Raw genomic sequence first — 24,329 nt, 5'->3', positions numbered from 1 at the left:
CTTCGCCATGAGAACTGGTGGTGGATTTATCCCTAGGCTGTTTTCCAGACCTGTGGGATGGATTGGCTTCCTCCTGGTTCTCACGGGCAGGAATACGGGTACTCTGCGATCTGGTATGCATTTTTTGGGTGGAAAAAATGGATCAAAAATTCGCTTTATCACAAATTTTGTTCTCTGTTTCCCACAGACGGCGCCAGTGATGGATCCGCGAATTTCTGATGTTAGTAAATGCTGGTAGAGAATGAAGATTACGACACAAAGAATTTACGTGGTTCGATTTACTGAAGTAAATCTACGTCCACGGGAAGAAGGGAGGGCAAGATTGTATTGCTTGATCTGGGATTACAGCTTACAACACAGACTTGCTATATGGTATTTTATCTCTAGAGAGCTTAACCCTTTTCTATCTGATCTAAGTTCTATTTATACATTGAACTCAGGTCGTGGTTTGCAGCCCCACTAACAAGATCGTGGGTGAGCAATAACTGCTCAATAACTGCTTCGTACCACTAAATAGATCGTGGGTATAGCGGAGGTCATGGAGGCCTTTCATGAGTCCACTAACTCCTAGTTCGGTCGAATGCTGAGACCGAACTGCTGGACTTTACCGATCAGCTCTTGCCGATCTGAGAGGAGAGCTTGACTGGTCGGCTTTTACCGAGCTGTAGGCTGAGTCCGAACTCTTTGGTCGTGCCGAACTCTTTGGTGCCGAACAGATACTCCTTCTTGGGCTCTGGGCTGATGGGCCGTCACTGTTATTGGGCTTGCCATTAGGGTTTAGTTCGTACCCCATCAGTTTGTTATTGGAATTGTTATATATAGGGCAACTTGTAGTTAAGTTTTGGCTTTTAAAATTCAAATTTCAAAGTGAGATTTTGGCTCTTGAAACCTTGTTATACGAAATTGGCTCCATTTTTCATTGGGGGAAATTCTTGTTGCTTTTGGCACTCTCTATGATTTGATTAGGGTGATTGATTGATATTAAAGTTAGCTTTTATGGGCAAAGCTAATCCAAGAATCTACTGAATTTTGCATGTTATAGAAGTTAATTAAAAGTTAATTGTATTGACCATTGGTTTTAAAACAATTTTGTTGCTGGCTGAATTCTTTAAATAAAAAATTAAATGAAAATGGAGTGAAGAATTGCAAGATGACGTAAAATATTACCTAATCAATCAACCATGTCATGTTTGCCCACAAATTCCTTCCCAATCTTTAATTTGAAAATTGGCTCAATTCCTTGAAATTTCCCACTAAAAAACCTTGCTTTTAGAGCATCCACAATAACGCCTAGCGCACCGCTTAGCCGAGCGCCGGCGCTAGGCGGTGCGCTAGGCGATCTATTGCAACCGCCTAGCGGTTTCCGGATTTAAAAACCGCCTAGCGCTCGGCAGATCCGTGGCGCTAGGCGGTGCGCTGGGCGATCCGCTCGGAGCTATTGCAGCGTCCGGATCGCCTAGCGCACCGCCTAGCGCGAATTTTTTTTTCCGAAACATTATATATACGCGCCTTGCACGTCATTTTCATTCGCACCACTTGTTTTAACGAGTACTCTCTCTATCTAAATTTATGTACAAGATCAACAACGGTAAATGGATCTCAACAACGAGCCTACTTCAGGGAGTAGCGGGTCTCAAGGTCAAACTCCCCCGGTCCGCGTGGGAAGTGGATGGAGTCAGATGCCACCATACTACAACATGTACCCGTGGCAGCAGATGATGCCCGGGATGCCAGCCGGGGGGGTTTCCGGCGATGCCGGGGTGGGCACCCAGTGCTCAGATGATGCCGGGGTGGGCACCCGGGATGCAGATGATGCCCGGGGGGGGTACAGGCGACGCAAGGGACGCCGGGGGGGGTACCGGCGATGGGGGGATCCCCGGCGACACAGGGGACGCCGGGGGACGTCTATCGCCCCAGTTTTGATTTTTCGACTGGTTCGTCGTACACATCGACCCCAACGGAGGCGCAACCATTGCCCCAATTTGACACTTTCTCCTTCGATGAATTGGGGTTAGATCTTCTCGGTGTTCCGGATGCTCCTGTTCAAACTGGGGGCGCAGGGCGGGGTCGTGGCGCCCCAAAGAAGAAAAACAAGGGGAAGAGGGTCGACGAGTCCTCGCAGCCGGGTGAGGACGACAGCTCGATACGGAGGAGGTGGACGGACGCGGAGAACGTCGCACTGGCCAAGGCGTGGGTGAGTGTTTGCGATGATCCTCTCGTTTCGAACAACTAAAGGATCGTCAACTTGTGGGGCAAGATAGCAGCAGCCTACTAGAGGTTTTGCCCGGAGGGGAGGTGATGCACCGGGGAGGATTGCCGGAAGGGGTGGGACCGAATCAGGGCTGCGGTCTCCCGATTTTCGGGCTTGTACACCAACGCCCTCCGCATGATGAGCAGTGGCCAAACGGAGGAAGACTGCAGGAGGATAGCGGAGAAAGCCTTCCCCCTGAAGGGGGTGTATAAGGACTTCACCTACTGGAATTGCTATCTTGTGCTGAATGACTCCGAGAAGTTCCGAGTAGGTGTCGACGCTGGCTGGCCAAAGAAGCAACGACTGAACTATACCGGTGATTTCAGCAGCAGCAGCGGTGGTTCCCACGACCTCCCCGAGACGGCCCAGGAGGTCCCGACCCCTCGTTCGTTCGCTCGCCGAACTCGCCCGGTTGGGCACAGGCGGGCTCAACGGGAGGCGAGGGGGGTCGCCGGGGGTTCCCAGGAGGTCCAGCCGGCATCCCCCCTTGGCCAATCCACAGCGGATCTCAAATTCTTCGCGCGTCAACAAACGCGCGCTCAGATGGTCAGGACGATGGCCGAATGGCGGGCGGTGGTGGACCCCGTGGAGAAGAGTTTGCTTCAAACATTGCTCCTGAGCATGCAGGAGGATTTGGAGGCGGCACGGAGGGAAGCCGCCGGGAGTAGAGGTGGCGGCGGCGACGGAGGCGGAGACGATGGTGGCGACGGAGGCGGAGGCGATGGTGCCGACAACGACGGAGGAGACGACGACGGAGCAGAGGAGTGAATTATTGTACTTTTTTGTTAATTATTGTAATTTTTTTAAATTATTGTACTTTTTTAAAATTATTGTACTTTTTAAAATTTTAATAGTATTATTAATGTTTCCCGTATATGTCTCGTAAATTAAATTCCGTATATTGTGTGATTGTTAATTATTTCATTTTTATATAATTGTTATTAGTGATGTGGCTATTGATGTGACTGGGCTATTTATGATGTGGCTAGGCTATTGCTGGGCTATTTATGATGTGGCAGGAGGTTTTTTAGTGTTGATGATATGGCAGGAGGAGTTTGTGGCTAGCCTATAGCTGAGCTATTGCTGGGTTATTCCTATTGTGGATGCTCTTAAGGTAGGATAGATATAGATATAGATATAGATATAGATATAGATATGGATATGGATATAGATATAGATATAGTTATGCTTGGTCCAAACCACAATTAACCATTTAATTGCAATTACTGTGCAAAATCTTAAAATAAAACGAAATTAATTTAATGGAAGTTGGGAGAAGAAGACGAATAATTAAATCATTACCGAAAATCACGGTATACCAAAAATTCGGTATTTTCGATATTTTTTCGGTATAATAAGGCCGATATTTCAGTATTTCGATATGTTTCCTCAGCCCTAGTTTTATGAATGTATGCTTTACTGCAGCCTTTTAGCACTTCACAACTGTTACTGTCTTTCTTCACTTGTTTCTTCTATTTGTTCGACAAACCATTAATATATATACATTTTTTGGTTTGTATTAAACATTATATTTTTTGGAGTAAAGTTTTAAGTAGTTTATATTTTGGATTCGGCGCCAAGCTTCATCAAGCATTAAGTACATAATATTCTTTACCTGTACCGATCGTCGTCCGAAATTTTTCCATTACAATTATATACTCCCCCACCCCCAAAATGCATCCATTGTTGCCATTTTGGCCTGTCCATCGAAATTAGTTCAGTTCTATTTTCGGAAACTTTTTCACCAAACATTGCACTACTATTAATGTTGGTCCTACTATCCACTAACACTATTTCACTGATTTGTTTAGTTAGCTTCAGCTAACTTGTTCTCATTTTTCATGAATTTTAAGGTGGTTGCTCATATACTTCTGGATACAGCTATGGGGAAAAATATTACTCCTAGGCCATGTTTGGTTGGTGGGAAAGTAAAGTTGACAAAGAATATGATTCCTAGGAAAATGAATCTCTAGAATATGATTCCTAATAACTTTACTTTCCTGTATTTGGAGAATACCAAGATTTTAAATTTTGTATTTCATTTAAACACCAAACTAAAGATAGACTTATTATTATTTTATTTATAAAAAGAATAATAAATTTTTTTAATAAATTATTAATTACAAATGATGACAATTATATTATTATATATTTATTATTATGATGGATAGTTTAAATATGAATCATCCATCACAATATATAATAATACAAGTATAATTATAGTTACATGGAGTATTATAATCATAAATGATAATAATAATAATAATAATAATAATTATTATTATTACTATTATAATATTTAAGGATATTATAATTAAATAAATTTTATAATTTAGAATTTCACTACGATTTTATTAATTATTAATTTATAAAATAATAATTAGTATTTATTACAATATAATTTATATTATATAATTATATTTTAATTATTTAATAAGTTATTAATTATTATTATGATAATAAAAATTATATATAAATATTATAATACAAAGTTATAATTATGATTTATTTTAATTATAGTTATTTATTATTCTGAAATTAAGTATGATTTGTAATTTAAAATTATTTTTAAAACATTGTAATTAAATAATAATAATAATAATTATTATTAAATATGTAAGAATCCTAAAACAGGGAAAAAGAATACCTAAAAAAAGTTAGGATTCAAAATCATGGAAAGTTGTACTAACTTTCCTTGTCATTGGTATTCTGATTACTTTCCCAGTATGATTAAAAATCGAAACGAACACAGGAATTTATAATCCTGTGCTTCCTCTTTACTCGCATTTCAGCATCCTCTTTTGATTAAATATTATTAGTGCTTTTAGGACTGATATATTTTAAAATCCGAAATAAAGAAATAGTGTCCTAGTTTCCTAAGGATTTGATTTAAGTCCATAATAAAAGTTTGATTTCATCTGAACACCTTTAAACAATTTATGAAATTAAAATGTGATAGGAGAACAAGTAAACATGATCTATTGTTTGGGTTCACACTCTCCTACGGTTTTTATGTGTTTTGCAATATATCATTCATACTCCTTACACGTCTTGTTTGATGCAGCTTAGTGGATCAAGAAGGCTGCAGGATGCCATTGTCCTTGGGTATCAGCTCCAGAGAGTTTCTGGGAAAGATATAGATGTCCCTAGTTGTTATGCACTTGCACAAGATGAACTTAGCTTTCGCATACCATCGGCAGATGAGACCAGTACCTCGACCAGAGAGTAACTTTTTTGTCTTTTAACTTTAAATTGGTTGCCGCACTTGCACTACTTTCTAATCCTTGATCGCTTGGAAGTATTACGACTTTCTCTATAATTCTATATGTTTAGGACTGACGACATCGAAATCTTGCATGGAGATCATCATAATCTTTCAGATACAATAGGTTTCCTAAAGAGTTTGATGGAGCTGCATGCCTTAACCAGCATCAGGAATAGTAGTCAGCTTCACTCACGTGAAAGTCTTGCTGCAGCTGCAATGTTTAACTGGGAGGTACTTTAAATCCAGTTATGGAATTTTGCAAATGCATCTCAATATTGGATTTTTGAACTCTGTAATATATGGTGTTTTCTTGATATTTTTTTTACATAGTATAGACAATTTTGTTGACAATTGCTCCTAGATTTGGTGGAATGATATAAGAATTCATAATTATATCTCAAAACACTATCCCCATACTTTAATATATAACCTAGTAATTAGTCAAGTTTCTAATTTCTAGACTGTCCACCATGTGAGTTGGAGGTCTACTGACATAGGCGTGCATATGAATCTACTGATATTCAATATTTCAATCAAATCATTACATAAGGCAATAAAATGTTTCCTAAGAACATGCAATAGTGCAATTACAATCTGTCATCATGGGCTTGGTAATATTGTTATTAGGGCCAATACTCACTAGGGAGCTTGATCACGAGTTTCTGTGTACTTCGGACATTTTCAATAAACTGAAGCTTCCTAACATCTTATTAGTCACTTTTCTTGTAAAAAAAGTATGGTTATGTGGTGTACAATTTATTTTAAGTAAGCTAAACATATTATTTAGATGATACAGAATCATCATAAACTCGTCAGTCTCTTTAGTATGTTCCATAATTCCAGCCTAGTTTATAATCGCTGCAATTTGCAATTTCTTATAGTACTACTTGCTATGCTGCTTTTAATATTTCAAGGTTCTGTTCCTTATCTGGTTTGCAGGAAGAAATTATTGTAGCTAGAGCACCTGGTAGATTCGATGTCATGGGAGGATTTGGAGATTATTCAGGAAGCTTACTTCTGCAGGTTCTTATCTATATCTATCCATGAGATGCTTCTTTCATCCAGACAACGGTGACTTCTTTGTCACTACTAAATGCTTGTTAGTAATTTTCAAATACTTTTACCGATTTCACTTGCAGATGCCTATTAGAGAGGCGTGTCATGTTGCTATTCAGCGAAGTCATCCAGCCAAGCACAAGTTGTGGAAACATGCTGAGGCCAGGCAGCAAAATAAAGGACATGGCCCCACACCAGTTCTCCAAGTTGTATGTAGCCATGAAAATCGTCAGGAAAAACTCTTAAAGATGGTAATCAAGAGAGGCATTGTATTGAAGATAGAACATGGTGGCAAAAATATAGGAATAGCTAAGATTGTATTTTCTGTTGTTCTGTTTTTGTTTGATACAAGTCATTACCTTTTATAGGGAGATTACAACTCTTAGGAACTCCCTCTAATTAATTGTATGCCTAGGTAAATACCACCTATTAAATGTAAATGTAATTACCAAGTGATTGGTACTTGGTACTAGCCGTTTTTCTCATCTTGGTATTTGACACTCCTCTCAAGTTGAGCGATGGTATCCCCAATGTTCAACTTGGTCAAGACTTCTCTGAAAGTTCTGGGATTTACTGCTTTGGTTAAGATGTCAGCCAATTGTTCCTCGGATCGAACAAACGGGAATTCTATGACTCCACCTTCCAATTTTTCTTTGATGAAGTGGCGATCGACTTCAACGTGTTTGGTTCTGTCATGTTGTACTGGGTTCTCTAATAAGCTGATTGCTGCTTTATTGTCGCAGAATAACTTACTTTTTCGATTTGGGGGAAAACCGATCTCAGTAAGTAATCTCCTTAGCCATATGATCTCCATGAGTCCACTCTTGATACCTCGGAACTCTGCTTTAGCACTTGATAAGGCTACAACTTTTTGCTTCTTGCTTCTCCAAGTGACTAGGTTGCCTCCTATGAAGGTAAAGTATCCACCGGTTGATTTTCTATCGACTGGATTACTCGCCCAATCAGCATCTGTATAGCCATCTACTTCAAGGTCCTTCCCTTTTTTTTAGAACATCCCATAATTTGTTGTGCCTTTGAGGTACCTTACTATTCGTAAAGCCGCATTCATGTGCTCTTCTTGCGGTTGGTGCATGAACTGGCTGACAATCCCTACTGCATATGCAATGTCTGGCCTGGTGTGTGATAGATAGAGTAATTTCTCAACTAACCTTTGATATTTCTCTCGATCTGCAGGTTCATCTCCCTCAACAATTTTTAGCCCATGATTCGGTATCATTGGTGTGTCAGCAGACTTGCAGTCTAAGAGGCCAGTTTCTGCCAACAGGTCGAGGATATATTTTCCCTGTCTTAAGAATATTCCATGATTCGATCTGAGCACTTCTATTCCTAAGAAGTATTTTAGATGGCCAAGATCTTTCATGTTAAATTCTTTAAACAGATTGGTCTTGAGATTGCTGATTTCTTCTGTGTCATCCCCTGTGATGATCATGTAATCGACATATATGATAAGACAAGTTATCTTATCTCCTCTCCTTTTTGTGAAAAATGTATGATCAGAAAGACTCTGTTTGAACCCATGTTTGACCATTGCTTGGCAAAATCTTCCAAACCAAATTATTGGGGATTGTTTCAAGCCGTATAGAGTTTTCTTCAATCTGCACACTTGCCCGGAACCAAATTCGGTCTTGAATCCAGGTGGAACTACCATATAGACCTCCTTGTCTTCACCTAATTCTCTATGGAGGAACGCATTAGTCACATCAAATTGATGTAGCGACCAATCCTTACATGCTGCAACTGACAGTAATGCCCGGATCGTGTCAAGTTTAGCAACTGGGGAGAAAGTCTCGTCATAATCAATTCCATACACTTGAGTATATCCTTTGGCCACCAATCACGCCTTATATCTCTCGATTGATCCATCTGCACGCCTTTTGATGGTGAAAACCCACCTACATCCGACTGGATTCTTTCCTTCTGGTAGATTACATTTCTCCCACGTTCCATTCTTGATCACGACATCAACTTCCTTCTTCATGGCTTCCCTCCAATGTTTGTGCTTAACAACTTCTTGGAAAGATTGAGGAATTTCTTCTTCTTCATACAGGGCAGCCTATAATGCTCGGGCCATCTCCGTGAGGTGTCTTTGAGTTATGTTTTGTAATAGCCGAGACGTAATTATCTCGAGATTTTTCGAAAAATAGTAAATATTGGAATTTTCTTTGTACAATTGATGAAGGAGTGATTTTATTTCTTGAATAAGAATTTTAAGTACAAATTTCAAATTTAATACAAAGCTAATGAAATTGCTAATTACAGAAATCCCGAACTAATTTACAACTCTTGACGACAAAGATAAAAGTCGAACTACGTTATTACAATATGAAAATGAAAGGAGGAAAACTAGCGTTGGGCCTCTCCGGCACGGACCGCGGCCCCATCACGACGGCCTGTTGGGCCGAGTCGACGAGACAAAAGCCGAGAAGGAGTCAGCCTCTTGTCCCTGCCAGAAACAACAAGATAAACAAGAAGATGCATAAGACACTAAAGTGGCTAGTTGGCAAAATAAGTAAGGATAAGGAACAAGCCTACTTTAAGCATTGGAGACCAAAACTTACCAAAAAAAAAGAAGGAAAAGCAAGAGGCTGCAATGTCTCCTGCACTCCACGGCTCACAGCAGCCCCAACCATGGACCTTTCGACCGTGCAAAGCCTGCTCCGTGTAGAGCAGCAGCTCTGCGGTTGTCACGTAACAACCCTACAATCCTTGTTGTTGCACCTGCTTTTCACCACACAAAGTTCAGGTTAAGGGATGCAGCTTCAAGGGAAAAAGGGAGTTCTGCAAGAAGGAAACAAAATGGTATAACAACCACATTTAATCCCACGAGTACACCCCTGCATGATTGCAGAGAAAACAGCCAAAACACAACCAAGCAAGGACTCCCTCGCTGCACAACACATCAGCCTTAACAGGCTTTCAGTTAGACAAATGGGCATAAATAATCCCAGCTTCACTCTCCCTCAACACCACAAGCAATACCACACCACAACACCACTACTCAATAGCAGAGGAGCAAGCTAAAGGGAGGGAGAGCCGAAGCAGAGACAAGAACCGAAACACTGCAGTAGAGGTAAACTCCACAACACCCTTTATGCATCACGTTTAGGCGAACACAGTAGATAGCCAAGTTTAGGAATTTAGGGACAGAAGCTCAAGGACATAGGAAACTAAATTTTTCCACGAAGCCTTAGCATACACACTGCTGTAATCGAGCTCAATCACCAAAAATCCCAATACCACATAGCTACTGCCTTCAAGTAGAACATCACAAATCTGAATAAATAAAAGGGGAAGGGGAGTGAGACTTAGCTTGACCGTGGGGAGCCGACGACGACGCGGGAGCAGAGGCACGAGGTAGCAGTGGCGTGTCTCGGAGCTTGCCCGATTTCGGCAGTAACCGAGGCGGCGCGAGGCAGCTACGGGCCGCGGCTGAGAAAGAGAAGGAGGCGACGCCTCCTCTCCACCGCCGACTTCGCCGAAAGGGGGAAACACTCGCCGGAGGGCGTTCGGTAGAGGGAGCAAGCGCGAGCTCCGGTTCGTGTTGTGGCTACTTCGCGACGGAGACAGCAGCCTGGAGTAGGCGACGGCGGACACCTCCGGGAGACGCGATGAGAGCGGCGGCTCCATGAATTCGTCGATGGCGGAGAGAACTAGGGTTCCCGTTTCCAGCTTCTTCTTCCTTGTTTGTGAATTAAGGATTTCTTTTGGAGAATTTTGGGGGAAGAAGAAGAAGGAGATTAGGGATTAGAATTGAGAATGAAATGAGAAAGGGGAAGGGGGTGGGGGCCGACGGATGGAAAGGAGTACCTCTCCTTGGGCCATTTCCACTATTCCTCTTATTGGGCTTCTAATTAATTAATTGGAAATGGGCCTCCTCTTTAGTTTTAGTTTGGGCTTGATTGTTTAATAGAAAAGAAGATAAGGAAAATGCATTTTGGGCCGAGATTAAATGAGCGGGCCGAAAGTTAAGGCTGGGCCAGAATAATTAGTTCCAACCGAGCCCGAGAATTTAATTACTTGGACCCGGATTCTTTTGTTGAAATCTTTAGTTAATTCCAAGAATTTATGGTATTAAATTCCTAAGCTACGGAAGAAAATGAAAAGAATGTTCGCCGTGATAAAATAAAAGCCAATAAATAATTAAGCGAACTCTTAGCCCGGAAAGTATTTTAAGATATTTAAATTAATGCGGGAAATAGTTTTCGGCCAGTTTCCGAATAAATTAAATCGCAGATTTAATTAAGAATTAAGATTTCCTAATTTTAGAAGAAAGGAAATAAAATAATAAAGGAGCACGCTTAGGCATGCATACATGCAAGATAAACAATTATATTTTTTTAAAGCCTAATTTAAGTATATTAAATTTTGTAAAGGAACGTCGTCGCTCGACGAGTAATCTCAGGACAGGAAAGCACCGTTTTGCAAGAATTTAAGCAATTAAGGTGGGCTTTCTCTTCTTTCTTTTAAAGCATGCTTTATGTGAAAATATGATTATTTGAATGAGTTGTCATGCCATGTTTTGTTTTATGATTGCCTATCTGTTGGCTATGCCAACCCAGTTAAATCGAATTCGGGTCCCAGTAGGTCAGTAAATCCTACTCGGACTAGTGTACACATAGGGACCGTGAGCTAGCGCTAGGTTGGCCGGTCCGTGGGTCGTGAGCTAGCGCCAGGTTGGCCGGCCCAGTGGTCGTGGAATGTGGCCACATTCCCGATTCACGCAGCTGATATGGCATATCATCAGAAGTTTAAATGACTGCAGTCTATTTTCAGAAAGAAATAACAGATTTTAGTGACCGGGATAGATTTTCAGTAAAACCCCGCGTTCACTCAGCTTGGCTGACAACTAAAAGAAAATATTTTCGGCATGAGCCCACTGAGTGCATCAAGTACTCAGCCCTGCATTTTGTTTTCCTTAATGTGCAGGTTGATTGTTGTCAAAGCCGAGGAGGTGTTGGGACAGAAGACCAAATAAGTAGGAAGGTAGCGGGTGTAGTGTGTCTTCATACATACTACATCTGTCTTGGTACTCTTCCGTTGCGCAAATTCAGAAAATTCATTTAACAAAGACAATTTCTCATAACTACTCTGATTCAGCATGATTTGTACCCTCAACACACTTCAGATAATGTTTCTTTTGATTTAAGCATCTTATGATGAGTTGAGACAGTTTCAGTATGTTTTAGTCGCGGTAAAGCTACACTTTCTTTGACTAGGGAGATGTGGTCGTGACATGTTTGCTATTGAATATTTTGTCTTCCTTCCTTTCCAATCTGGAGAGTACATTTTGAGAGGGATTCCCCTTGTACTTCTGTGTGGTAGTTCATACCGCTTTTCATTGTCCCCTTCTTGGCTTATCTTGTCAGTGTTAGTGATTTCTAATGGAAATGTGTTGAGTTCAGCAGAATTGTTTACCCCAGGATTCGAAGACGGAGTTGATGGTTGGGTGATGTTTCTAAACTCTGCGGCCTGACTAGTGGATTCTGATAGCTCGTTGGCATGGCTTATTTCCTCGAATAGAACAATTTCTGTGCCAAGAATGGGTTCCTCTTCCCTTGACTCATCTCCCCCTTACTCGGTTTCCCTTGGTATAGGTTCCAGATGATGGATTGTGTCCTTTGGGATGTATAGCCAATTTAGTGGGTCGTTAATTGGACTATGTGGTTGACTCTCCCCCTGACCGCTAGATTGGCTGTAGTAGTATTCACCCTCAACAAAATCACAGTTCATGGTAGTATACATGTGCTTAGTTATAGGGTCATAACACCGGTAACCTTTTTGATTGACCCCATACCCGAGAAAAACACATTTAACGGCACAAGGAGAGAATTTGGTACGGTCATGTTTTGGGATGTGGACAAAGACTGTACAACCAAAGACTTTTGGATCAAGGGTGAGATAGGTTGGTTTCTGTATGGCTTCATGGTTGATAAATGTATCAATGAGAGTTTTAAAGTTGAGGATACCTGTTGGAAGACGGTTCATAAGGTACACCGAGGTGGCTATAGCTTCTGGCCAAAAAGATGTGGGGATTTTTGACTCAATGAGGAGAGCCCTAGTGATCTCTAAAATATACCTATTTTTCCGTTCTGCTACCCCATTATGTTCCGGTGTATAAGCACAAGAAGTTTGGTAGATAAGTCCTTTGTCAAGAAAGAAGGTTTTCATGTTGGTATTTATATATTCCCCTCCATTGTCGGATCGTAAGACTTGGATATTTTGCTCGTACTGGGTTTAGACCATACTTTAGAATTGGGTGAATTTTCCAAAAACCTAAGACTTATTTCTTAAGAAATAGACCCAAGTCATACGAGAAAAGTCATCGATAAACAGGAGAAAACAACGGAGACCCTAACCCCCAGTGATTGGAGCAGGATCCCAAACATCAGAGTGAATAAGAGAAAACGGGGTAGACACTCGAGTATTATTCAATTTAAAAGAATGACGATGGCTTTTGGCCAAATGACAAGTTTCACAATCAAGAGAGTGCACACTAGAGATCATCGTATGAAACATTAATTTCAGATATTCTAAAGAAGGGTGCCCTAACCGACGATGTAAAAGCCAAGCCTTTGTTGTAGTTGCATCACAGGTTAGTAACGCCGCACTTTGTTGAGCTATCTCATCCACATAGTACAGTCCGCTTCGTTCAGTGCCACACCCAACTATCATCCCCTTCTTGGTATCCTGTAACACGCAAAAACAAGGTTGCATCAGTAATTTACAGTTTAACTCCTTTGTCACATGACTGACGGATAATAATTTGTGTGAGAAAGTTGGGACAAAGTGGCAGTTAGAGAGTCGGAGAGTTGGAGAAATATTGATAGGGCCTGTCCCCTCGACTCGAGCTAAATCCCCCGCGGCAGTTTGGACATAGGTTTTAGTCGGTTTAGACATTGTGAATAAGTCATTTGGATCGAAGGAGATCGTGTCAGTAGCTCCACAATCAAAAATCTATTGGTTCTCTTTTTGTTCGACTATGGTGGGTGAGGTAAAGGCTAAGGCTTTAAAAGAGTTGTGACACGGGATATTAGGTTGAAAGAACTGACCGTCTGATTTGACGGGGAAATTACTGGATTTTTCTGGGAATTTTTAGGATTTTCGAAAGTGTTGGGGTGAATTTGGGATATTGTGGTGGTTTTGGGGTTAAATTGGGATGTTGTGGAAGTTTTGGGGTGATTTCGGGTTGGCATACAAACGCGGGGGTTGGGGGGAGGGGGATTTAGAGGAGTTCTGGGCGGGGGGATTTCGAATTCTTTTAATTTGGGGGTGTAAATGCCCCCATGAACCCTAATTTCATGCGCCTCCACCCATTTCTCCTCTCCAGCCCTCAATTCCGCTTCCCTCTCGGTCGATGTTTCGTCGGTGCCGGTGAAACTCGGCGCCGGGTTACCTTCTGACCAGACCCTGGAGACTAAGACCGATGCGACGACTTTCTTCTCCTCGCCGCCGTTTCCCGCTGGGACAAAACCGTGGCGACCGGGACCGTTGAGATGCCTGCCGCCGTTGCCCGCCGTGCTGGACTGTCCGAGTTCTCGGCGTTGGTAGCTCGGTCCCCAACGGTCACCGCGGCCGTTTCTCTGCCTCCTCCGCTCCGATTTCGGTTCTGTCTATTTTTCTTCATGTCTTCCCACCAATCGGGGAATCCGTGGAGGTGGAAGCAGATATCCGATGTGTGCTTCTTCCCACCACAGTGGCTGCACGTCATTCTGTTCTTGTCGGTCGGAGCTGCAGAGGATTTGGGTGGCAGTGGTAGTCGATTTCGGTTGATTGCTGCTAATCTGACACCTATTCCGGCTTCCTGTGCATCGCCTGAGGGTTTGTAGATCCGCTCATTAGCCGACTCGCGTCTCACCAGTCCGTAAGCACTTAATACAGTGGGCAATGGATCTTTGTTTAAGATCTCTCTCTTTAATGTATCGTATCTTTCATCCAAAGCCCATAGAAACTGATATAATCTATGCCTCTGAGTGTTGTTGTTGTATTTCTGAATAGTTGATGGAGTATCCATCGGATTTGGATCCATTTCGTCGATGGAAATCCATAGCTTCTGGAACTTATTCCATAAGTTCTCGAGGCTCATATTCCCCTGCTTCATGTTGTATGCTTGCCTGTGCAGGTCTGAAACTTGGAATGGATCGGTTCCACTTCCGTATGTAATGGCCAGACCCTGCCATAGGTCTCGGGCCGTTGCATATTGTGATACTTCATTGACAAGATTGGCTTCGATGTTGTTTATAATCCAGTTGAAGCAACAATGATCTCTCTGCTTCCATTTCGGGTAACCGGGTTCACTAATTGGAGGAGGATCTGTAACTCCATCGATGTGAGACGACAGACCCTTCCCTCCGATTGCGTGTTCCATTATGGTTGTCCAGAGGGAGTAATTGTCCCCATTCAGTTTGCTTTAGAGATGTACCTCCCCCAATGATTCTGGATGATTTGAGGGTGGAGGGGGCTGTTCTTGAGCTTTTGGTGGTATATTGATTTGCTTAAGGAATTCGGCCAATTGGGCAGCGAACTCTCCTGAGAAATTCATCAGTGGCTGGTTGGTGTTTGTAGCTTCTGAGTCAGATTCTGACATGGCTGTTTATCTGATTTTGCAGGTTTAAAAAGGGTCGGGAAAGGTATATCCGGGGAAGTGATGAGAATTTTCTGAGTCCCACACCGTTGTAACCTGCTCTGATACCATCTTAAAGATGGTAATCGAGAGAGGCATTGTATTGAAGATAGAACATGGTGGCAAAGATATAGGAATAGCTAAGATTGTATTTTCTATTGTTCTGTTTTTGTTTGATACAAGTCATTCCCTTTTATAGGGAGATTACAACTCTTAGGAACTCCCAATAATTAATTGTATGCCTAGGTAAATACCACCTATTAAATATAAATGTAATTACCAAGTGATTGGTACTTGGTACTAGCCGTTTTTCTCATCTTGGTATTTGACAAAAACCACCTTAAAACGTTAGATTTAATACTTAATAACATGAATATATATTTAGAAGCTTTGATTTCATAAAAACAGTCGCTAATACTTAGTAAAACCAATGAGTAAGAACTTTCAGTTAAGGTTGTTCAACCGTTCAACGACTAAACAATTATTACTAATTGTCCTAGGACTTAATAGAATCATAGCTAAATTTAGCATAGACAAATAAGTCGTGTCTAGTCATGATTTTATATTTTCAAGTTACGTCCCTTCAGCTTGGTTCATTTAGCTACCGAGCTAGTTCACGAACTAACAAGCCGGATACTTGGCTCGTTTAGCTAACGAGCTTCACTAAATGAGCTTTTATCAAGCCAAGCTTGCATTAGCTCATGAGTAGCATGTTCATTTACAGCCGTAGCTCTGGATGCATCTTTCTACAGCAGAATGTGTTCACATATGCTTAGAGAGGTCTGGTCCTCTATTCCAATTAGTTTAACCTTGCAATCACATATTTTGTGATTATTTTCCTAGAATCCTGAATTAAGAAACATAATATAGGTTTTTTTGATAGGTATCTGTAGCTTTCACACATAAGCACTAAGGTGTTGGTTATGCAGGTATCATTTGGCTCAGAACTTAGTAACAGAGCTCCTACTTTTGACATGGACTTGTCTGAATATTTGGAAGATGGACATCCTATTTCATATCAGAAAGCAAGAGACTATTTTGCTCAGGACCCGGCACAGAAGTAATCCCATTTTTCATGTTTAGTTTACTGTTACTTGTTCTATAAAAACTAGTTTGTCACCATCCTAGGTGGGCAGCTTATGTTGCTGGTACAATTCTGGTATTGATGACTGAATTGGGCATTCAATTTGTGGACAGTATCAGCATACTGGTAAAGATCTGACGTTATTATTATACTCCTAATTGGGAAATGCTTTGTTGCATAACAACTGCTACAGGGAATGTTGTTTTCTGCTTCTGTGAACTGATGGTTTGAGTAGATTTATGGTAATAATGTCTGGCATACCATTATCAATACTAAGACATTTTTTGATAGTACAAAACAAAATTGTAGTACTGTCGGGTTTCTTTCTTGTAGTAAGTATGTAGCTATGTTTTGAACAAGACTGGCAACCATCATGTGTAGACGGTTAATAGGAAAAATGATATTTTATTTGATATAGATTCTCTTTAGGAATAATACCACTAGCAATGGGGTGGTAAGTCACATTTGAATGTTAGTAGGCTAACCGCTCTGTCCCTGTAGTTTTAAGAGGGTTGGTTTATGTTCAATATTCATTTAAATTCGTAAGCAGTTTATTTAAATATATAGTAGCATAACTGCGTAAGAAGACAATGGAATAAAATTGGTTAATGGAAAAAATAGTAAATATTACAGGGTCGGTTTCTGATGACCAAAAAGATCCACATGGAGCTAGAGAATTTTGCAACAGAAAACAAAGTTTCTGATTTTGCATCATGCTATAGTTGCTGACGATTTCTCTACTATGGTTTATTCTCTGTTTAAAATAGATGGAAAATGTTGTTTTCAGTTGATTCTGTTAATTTTTGTGGCCTCCGTGCAAGTAGAACTATCAGCAAAAGCTAAATTTGAAGGTGTCCCGGAGGGCAAAGGTGTATCATCTTCCACTGCAGTAGAAGTTGCAACAATGTCTGCTGTGGTAATGATAGATGCTACTTCTTCAGGGGTCAGATAGGAATAGTATGATCAGTCGAAGTCGAAGTCTTCATATGTTAGGCAATAACAACTTCAGTATTTACTGTTTGAATCCAATAGATCATTCATTCTGCTTATATGAATTTTGCAAGTGATGGTATCTTTTAGATAAAGTAGGCTATGAGCTTAATATCAATAAATATATGAATCAATCTTATACTCTAGAAGCTACTCGATGGCACTGTGTACTAACACTAACTTGTACATCAAGAGACATAGATCCATAAAACCTGAGTGTAGAAGATTACTAATTAACCCCTCCACATGACCCGTGAGCTGATCAAATTTTTAATTTTTATTATAGTTTTTCCCAGCCTTGTGAACGAATTATTTGACTGCTGTTCAATTTTTCAGGATTAGATATTGCACCAAGAGATCTTGCTTTGCTTTGTCAAAAGGCATGCTACGCTCCTAATCAATTTTCGTTGGAGTTCCTTTAAGTCTAAATATTTACACTGCTATTTACCGCTTAACATTGATCGAGTATCTCATGTAAAAGGTCGAGAATCATGTTGTTGGTGCTCCGTGTGGTGTGGTGAAGAAAACAAACTACTAGCAATGTTGTAGTAAAGCATGCTCTGTTCATCATAAATTAAGAAGCTATTGAACAACTGAATTGTTGTTTTCTTGTTGCTTCAGCCTGCTCAAGTCTTAGGTCATGTGGAAATCCCTCCTCACATACGATTTTGGGGGATAGACTCACGGAAATACATTTAGTGATGTACTTCTTACATCATTTCTGTAGTTAATATTTTGAGTTTTGTGTTCATGAACAACTTTTTGGCGTTCCAATTGTGCCCTCTATTGTTATAAAAACTGCCGCAAATATTCTGTTGTCTGGTGGTATTTGAGAAATACTCCATATGATTTGAATTTATGAAACATGTAATAATCTATAAGTTAATATTTTCTGATACTCCAACAAATAATGAGAAGATGAGCTATTGAGATCAATTTTTGGGCTTCGCTACAACTCTTGAACATATTAATCTGTCCTACTTTTAGTAATGAACTAAGTTATATAATTCTTATAAATAGGGCTATGATCTCTATTAGAAATGAGTCACTCACCCATTTCTAATATGGTATCAGAGCGGGCTCAAGTCAGTGATGGATTTTATCTCTTTATCTCTTCTCTTGCCTACCCACGTGATGGAAGTCCGATGTGTCATTCCGGCCGACACGTGCGGGGGCCTGTTAAATGTCTAAATCTTGTCCCACATCGACTTGGTGAAGATATAAGTGTGGATAACTCTCTCCCCTTATGAGGCCTTTTAATGGGTGAGCGGCCCATTTCTAATAATACCTACTTTACAGCGTTTAGAAAAAAAGTTTAGTTCAGCTACTTTGTCATGGTCTTTTTGAAGGATGGTTTCCTAGTCACAGGAGTAATTATCTTTTTATTTTATTTATTTCGTATCTCTGTTTCTTCATTATTATCATGTCAATTATGCGATATGCTTCGTATGCGTATTAGCGAATGCATATGGTACGCCTGCCTGTCACTCCGTATCATATTTCTTAACAGTCATTTATTCCATCAAAGTTACGGATGGAAAGAAATCACTGTTTCCTGCTGAGATCTTAATCAAATTGTTACTAACTACATTTGAAAGTTAATTATGGTTGTCACCAACCAATAGTTGTGAAAATTTACTAATGATTTTCAGAAGGCATTGCAAAAGAATCTGAAGTATGCATTTTATAGTCTTGATATGGGAATGGTTGGGTAGAGATTGAGTTCTATTTATTTTAGGCGGCAATTGAATGTACTCCATTTCAAGCTTCTTCTCAAATAGACATCATATCCGTGATGCATATTGCAGTCACATATTATGACATATTAGTCCATCATCGACTTGGTAAAGATTGTGTTTTAGTAGTATATAAGATGGACAGCCCTCTCCTCTTATAAACCATTACAAGGATATAATGGGCCCAATCCTAAAATGGTATCAAAGCAGGTTAAAGTCGTCGATGTGGATATGTTTGGTCATGTGTGCTAATAGTATGTTTGTCTCACGTCGGTTTGGCGAAAGTCATGTTTTCTCCCACATTGACTTGGCAAAAATCCTGCAAGTTAGTTTTATTAATACGGAGTACATTTTTCACTAGCAAACAGAATGTTATGGCACGCACCGTTCTAATTCATTCCCTTTTTTACTATAAAATGCTACAGTGTGGGAGGTGCAGATTATGGATCTGTAAGAATTGGCACCTTTATTGGTAGAAAGATGATTAAATCCATGGCATTTCATAATAATGGAAAGGGTGAAGATGGCATGGAGTTACTTAAAGCTGAAGCTGCAATGGATTATCTATCCAACATATCCCCACACCGGTTATATTCACTTTACTTTTGATACTAACACAAATTATTTTCTTATGAAAATGTTAATGTGAGCTTATTAAGTTTTTCTTTTTTCTTACAAGGTATGAGGAACGTTATGTATCTGGCAATGAATTTATCGAGAATTATGGCCATCGTGATGATCCCGTTACAATAATTGATAGGAAGCTTAGTTATGCAGTAGGAGCAGACATCCAATCTATGGAAATTTTCGAGTCAAGGTCAGTAAGTTATACAGAATGCGCTTCCTGTATATGAATGAATATGAGAAACTCTTATCATTTCAGTATTGCATTTGTTTTGCCTATCTAAACAGTATGGAATCTCAATGAGAATTTCTTTAGAAAACCAGGTTTTCTTAACCAAATCACTTAATTAGAAATGTTATAGACACTCTATTTAGTGCCCCTTTGTGACTTTTTCGGTTTTAGTCTTTTACTCTGTTGGCAATTGAAACTAAAAATAATACTCCCTCCGTTCCACAATAGTTGAGTCATTTTTCAATTTCGGGACGTTCCATCATAGTAGAGTCATTTCCTTATTTAGCAAAAAGTAACACTTATTCCCTCACTTTATTCCCTCTACTTTTCTCTCTTTCCTACTTTATTATCTCTTCACTTAATATATTTAATATTTCTTTCTTAATCTCCATGCTGAAAAGAAGAGACTCTACTAATATGGCACGGAGAGAGTATATATAACTATCCCACATAGGTATAAAGATTAAATAGAGAACGGAAACCACTATATAAGTCTCATGTGCTATTACTCCTATCACCAATTGGTATTAGGATGGAACCCCATGAGTTTTTATCTTGGTATCAGAGCGTGGCGCCGACTATGAGCCAATTTAACTGTCCAAGTAGTATACTTGGACTGGAACTGAAAAATGACTAGCCCAATAACTGGGCCATAAATTTGGACCAGTTTGATAGGGTTTAGGGCTGGTCCAACCCGATCAGAAAAAAAGTCCAATCTCTTTAAACTTCACCTTAAAGGTTTTAGGGAGGGTGTTGACAATTAAAACTAGAATAACATATAACAATCCCATATCAGTTTAGTTACAACAGTATATCATATGCTATTTTTTTTATTTCTTTTAATGGTATAATCACTTCTTGGATCACATATGAGTTGATTATTATTACCTACACAATGTGGTATGATCCATTGATAATTTGCCATGTATTTCTGTTTAGGCTTTCAAAGCATTGTTATCTGCTGCTCCTTCCGATGATCAACTCTCTGCACTTGGAGAGCTCATTTATCAGGTATCTTTAACTATTGACCACATTCTTTTATTGATGCAAGGATTTGGAACTTCATTTCACATTGGGCATTTCCTCGTATTACAAAATCCCAACTGTTAATGTGAACAGCCCTGCATGTAGATCTATTGTTCTTCGCCTTATCAAAATAAATACTTTCTTTGAATGATACAAGCATATACAAGAAGTATGAAGTTAAATTTACTAAATTAGAATTGATCATTTCTTCACTAACATAAATCATACATACAATAGTGTCACTACAGCTACAATGGTTCAGATGGGACGGATAAGTTAGGACTCTATTTGGGGCGAAGATTACTGGCGGAGGTTCCGGAGGAACAGTTTGTATCTTGGGGAAAAACATATCAAGAAGTGGAGAGCAAATTGCTAAGGTATCTTTCAAGTATTCTTTTATACTAGTTTACAACATATCTAGCTGATTTCCATTCTTTACAAACTGCACGTGTGACATTTTATTGTCTCATTTTATGAACAACACTATCTTTACATGTATATGGTTCATTTCTTGGCTGAAGCTGTACTTACTACTACTAAATTGGTTCATTAATCATAAGCTGAAACCTTTGCAACTGTATACTCTTCCTGATAGAATTGGTGGTCCTATAAAACCAATATTCGACTGGCTCTGCCAATGATACTGCACCATTACCTTGCCCCCTATTTAAGTCTAAATTCGAGGTGGTTGATAGGATAAATTTCTCCTTCTCACTTACTTACGCCTGGAAAATACACCATAACACTGCCAAGTTTTTCTCTCTATTACAGTTGCTTAGTTTTCCGGATCCCAAAATGTTGGTATTATGCAATGAAGCAACTATGGTTAAGTAAAATTACCAAAATGGCCGTTGCGATATTGTTCTAACCTCGAACAACAATTAGTTTTGACCCTTTAACTTCCTATTTGTCAAGTTGCATGATGTGCATCACACATCAGGATGAAAAGCATTTGATATTTTGTTCTAGCCACCATTTTTTCCAAGTATTACAAAGTTTATGCCGGTGTGCAGATTCAGCAGAGGTACATAGCAAGCACTGTGATACGAGACATATCTCCCATATCTCGCATATATTAGTAATTAATATCTTTACATGATATTTTGCTTAGTTGGTTAAGATTAGATTAGATCTCTTTCTTTTAGGATTCCACATTATAAATATGTGGGATTGTTTCATATTATTCAATCAAGAAATATGAAATTATCTTTTTAGCTTTTATCGTATTTTATCTTTTTGCAATCCTAAATCTTAGTTTGATCGACCGGCAAAGCTCCGGCGACTGCCTTTTATCGTGTTAAGGGAACTTCACCCTTAACAATTGGCGCTTTCATTGACGAACTCACTGTTCAATGGCGAATTGTGGGGTGGAACGCACGGAACCGATCGTCAATTCATCCGCCGGCGTCTTCCGCGGTCATGATTCTGTGCTCGCGACGAGCGACTCCATGGATGCGCAGGCGCTGGCCTTCAACCATGTCCTTGCGTCGCTGGCCCGCATCGAGGCCCTTCTGGACGCGGCGGAACGGCGATCCGCCACCACGCAGCCGCCGCCGCGACCTGAACCTGATCCGCCGTATCACGATTGGCATAGAGGGCGACACGACGCCCCTCGTCCGTTGGTGACATCTTCAACTACGTGCATGAATCAACCCCAATTAGGGTTTGGCAGGCCGCATCTACCCATGAATCAACCTCATCGGCCGCATCTCTCGGATCCACATCCGTGGGGGAGTATCGGCATCAACAGCACCGGAAATCAGTGTAGGCATCCGACGACATGGGATAACCCCGCCCATCGGCAGGAGGATCACGGTGGTAGGAACGCGACAGCGTGGGACAGCCCATGGGGCAGACGTGACGGCGAGGGTTATTTCGACCAGCACCGTTATGATCAACCCCGATCGGAGAAGCCACGTTATGAGGAGATGAAGCGCAGGGTAGCAGCAACGCACTCTCTGCTCCGGCCCGAACCTGATCCACCCTCGCAGCCGCTGCCCCACCCTTCCTCCGACGATGAAGACGACTCCGGATCTGAAACGGAGTCTGAGTCCGACGCTCCGGAAGTCAGGTCACTCGCCGCGAAGTCAGTCGGAGAGACTCCGAAATCAAACAGGAAGACCAAAGCCAAGCCCGCCGTGGATCCCGTCACTCCGGGGAAATCCGCCGCCGCTTCGAAACGCCCCGCTGAGGACACGACCAGTAAGGATGCAAAGAAGCCGAAGAAGAGCCCTGCCGTCGAGCCGGAGATGGCGGAGAAAAAGTCGAATATGTTCCAGAGGCTGTGGAGCGAGAAGGAGGAGATCGTGATTTTAGAAGGGATGATAGAGTGTCAGAACAAGTTCAAAGTCGATCCGTTGGCGAATCTGGTTGATGAAGGGAGACGTTCAGCTGTTCGTTGTGCGTTTGATCCAGGAGGAGACGTTTCTCAACAATTTTTGGGGCTTTCAACTCTAGTCGTTGCTTCGTGGTTTCCACCTTGAGGACAAGGTGGATTTCAACCGTGGGGGAGTTGATACGAGACATATCTCCCATATCTCGCATATATTAGTAATTAATATCTTTACATGATATTTTGCTTAGTTGGTTAAGATTAGATTAGATCTATTTCTTTTAGGATTCAACATTATAAATATGTGGGATTGTTTCATATTATTCAATCAAGAAATATGAAATTATCTTTTTAGCTTTTATCGTATTTTATCTTTTTGCAATCCTAAATCTTGGTTTGATCGACCGACAAAGCTTCGGCGACTGCCTTTTATCGTGTTAAGGGAACTTCACCCTTAACACACTGGCTTCTTGCCTCATGTCTTTGAGGGCTCTTCACCCGGTGCTAGCAAGTTTGGCTATCTGAAAATACGCCTCAGATCGCGTTCGACCTAGAATATGGAACGTGGCTGCCTCGTTTTGCAAACATTAGTTTCGTGCCAGCACAGTTTGCAGATACGTGAAACTGCTACTGATGCCTCAACCTTTTGAATATTAATAGTCTGTGATTTAGATCATGAATAACTCTTCAATTGCATTATTATTTGAGTCAAATGATAACCATTGTATAGAATGATACTACTTCATCTTTACTTCATATTTTACCTTTTTTTCATTTCATGCGCCATTATTCAAAAACATTAGATTCAAGTGAGCGTTTGTATCTTTGACGGAAAATGGTGGAAACATATGTTTTTATCTCTTTTTGCATTCATTTCACACATTCTGTATTATGCATGATTGTTGATGATATTATATTTTTCATTCTTCGATTAGGAATCCCAGGCTGCCATTTTGGTCCGTCTGCAATTAAGTGTTTCTATTCATTTTTACTATAAATGGTAAATAGGTCACACATTCCGCTAACTTATTTCACACATATTTAATTATAAAATGAATACTCCTCTCTTCTCAGGGTAGTTGAGTTGTATTC

At 40.5% G+C, this 24,329-nt stretch overlaps 1 long non-coding RNA gene and 1 pseudogene across 1 annotated transcript; one reads left to right on the top strand and one right to left on the bottom strand.

Moving 5' to 3' along the window:
- The first annotated feature begins 5,309 nt into the window (after positions 1-5,309).
- Positions 5,310-23,791, top strand: LOC121779072 (annotated as a pseudogene).
- LOC121778428 lies at positions 8,764-10,074 on the bottom strand. The gene is made up of 2 exons (XR_006045672.1): positions 9,152-10,074; positions 8,764-9,036 (listed from the first exon to the last, which is right to left on the bottom strand). It is a non-coding gene; the product is annotated as an uncharacterized LOC121778428 (long non-coding RNA).
- Positions 23,792-24,329: the final 538 nt, after the last annotated feature.

The sequence above is a fragment of the Salvia splendens genome, chromosome 19 (assembly GCF_004379255.2).
Source record: "Salvia splendens isolate huo1 chromosome 19, SspV2, whole genome shotgun sequence".
Taxonomy (NCBI): domain Eukaryota; kingdom Viridiplantae; phylum Streptophyta; class Magnoliopsida; order Lamiales; family Lamiaceae; genus Salvia; species Salvia splendens.
This window is presented reverse-complemented; position numbering and strand designations above follow the sequence as displayed.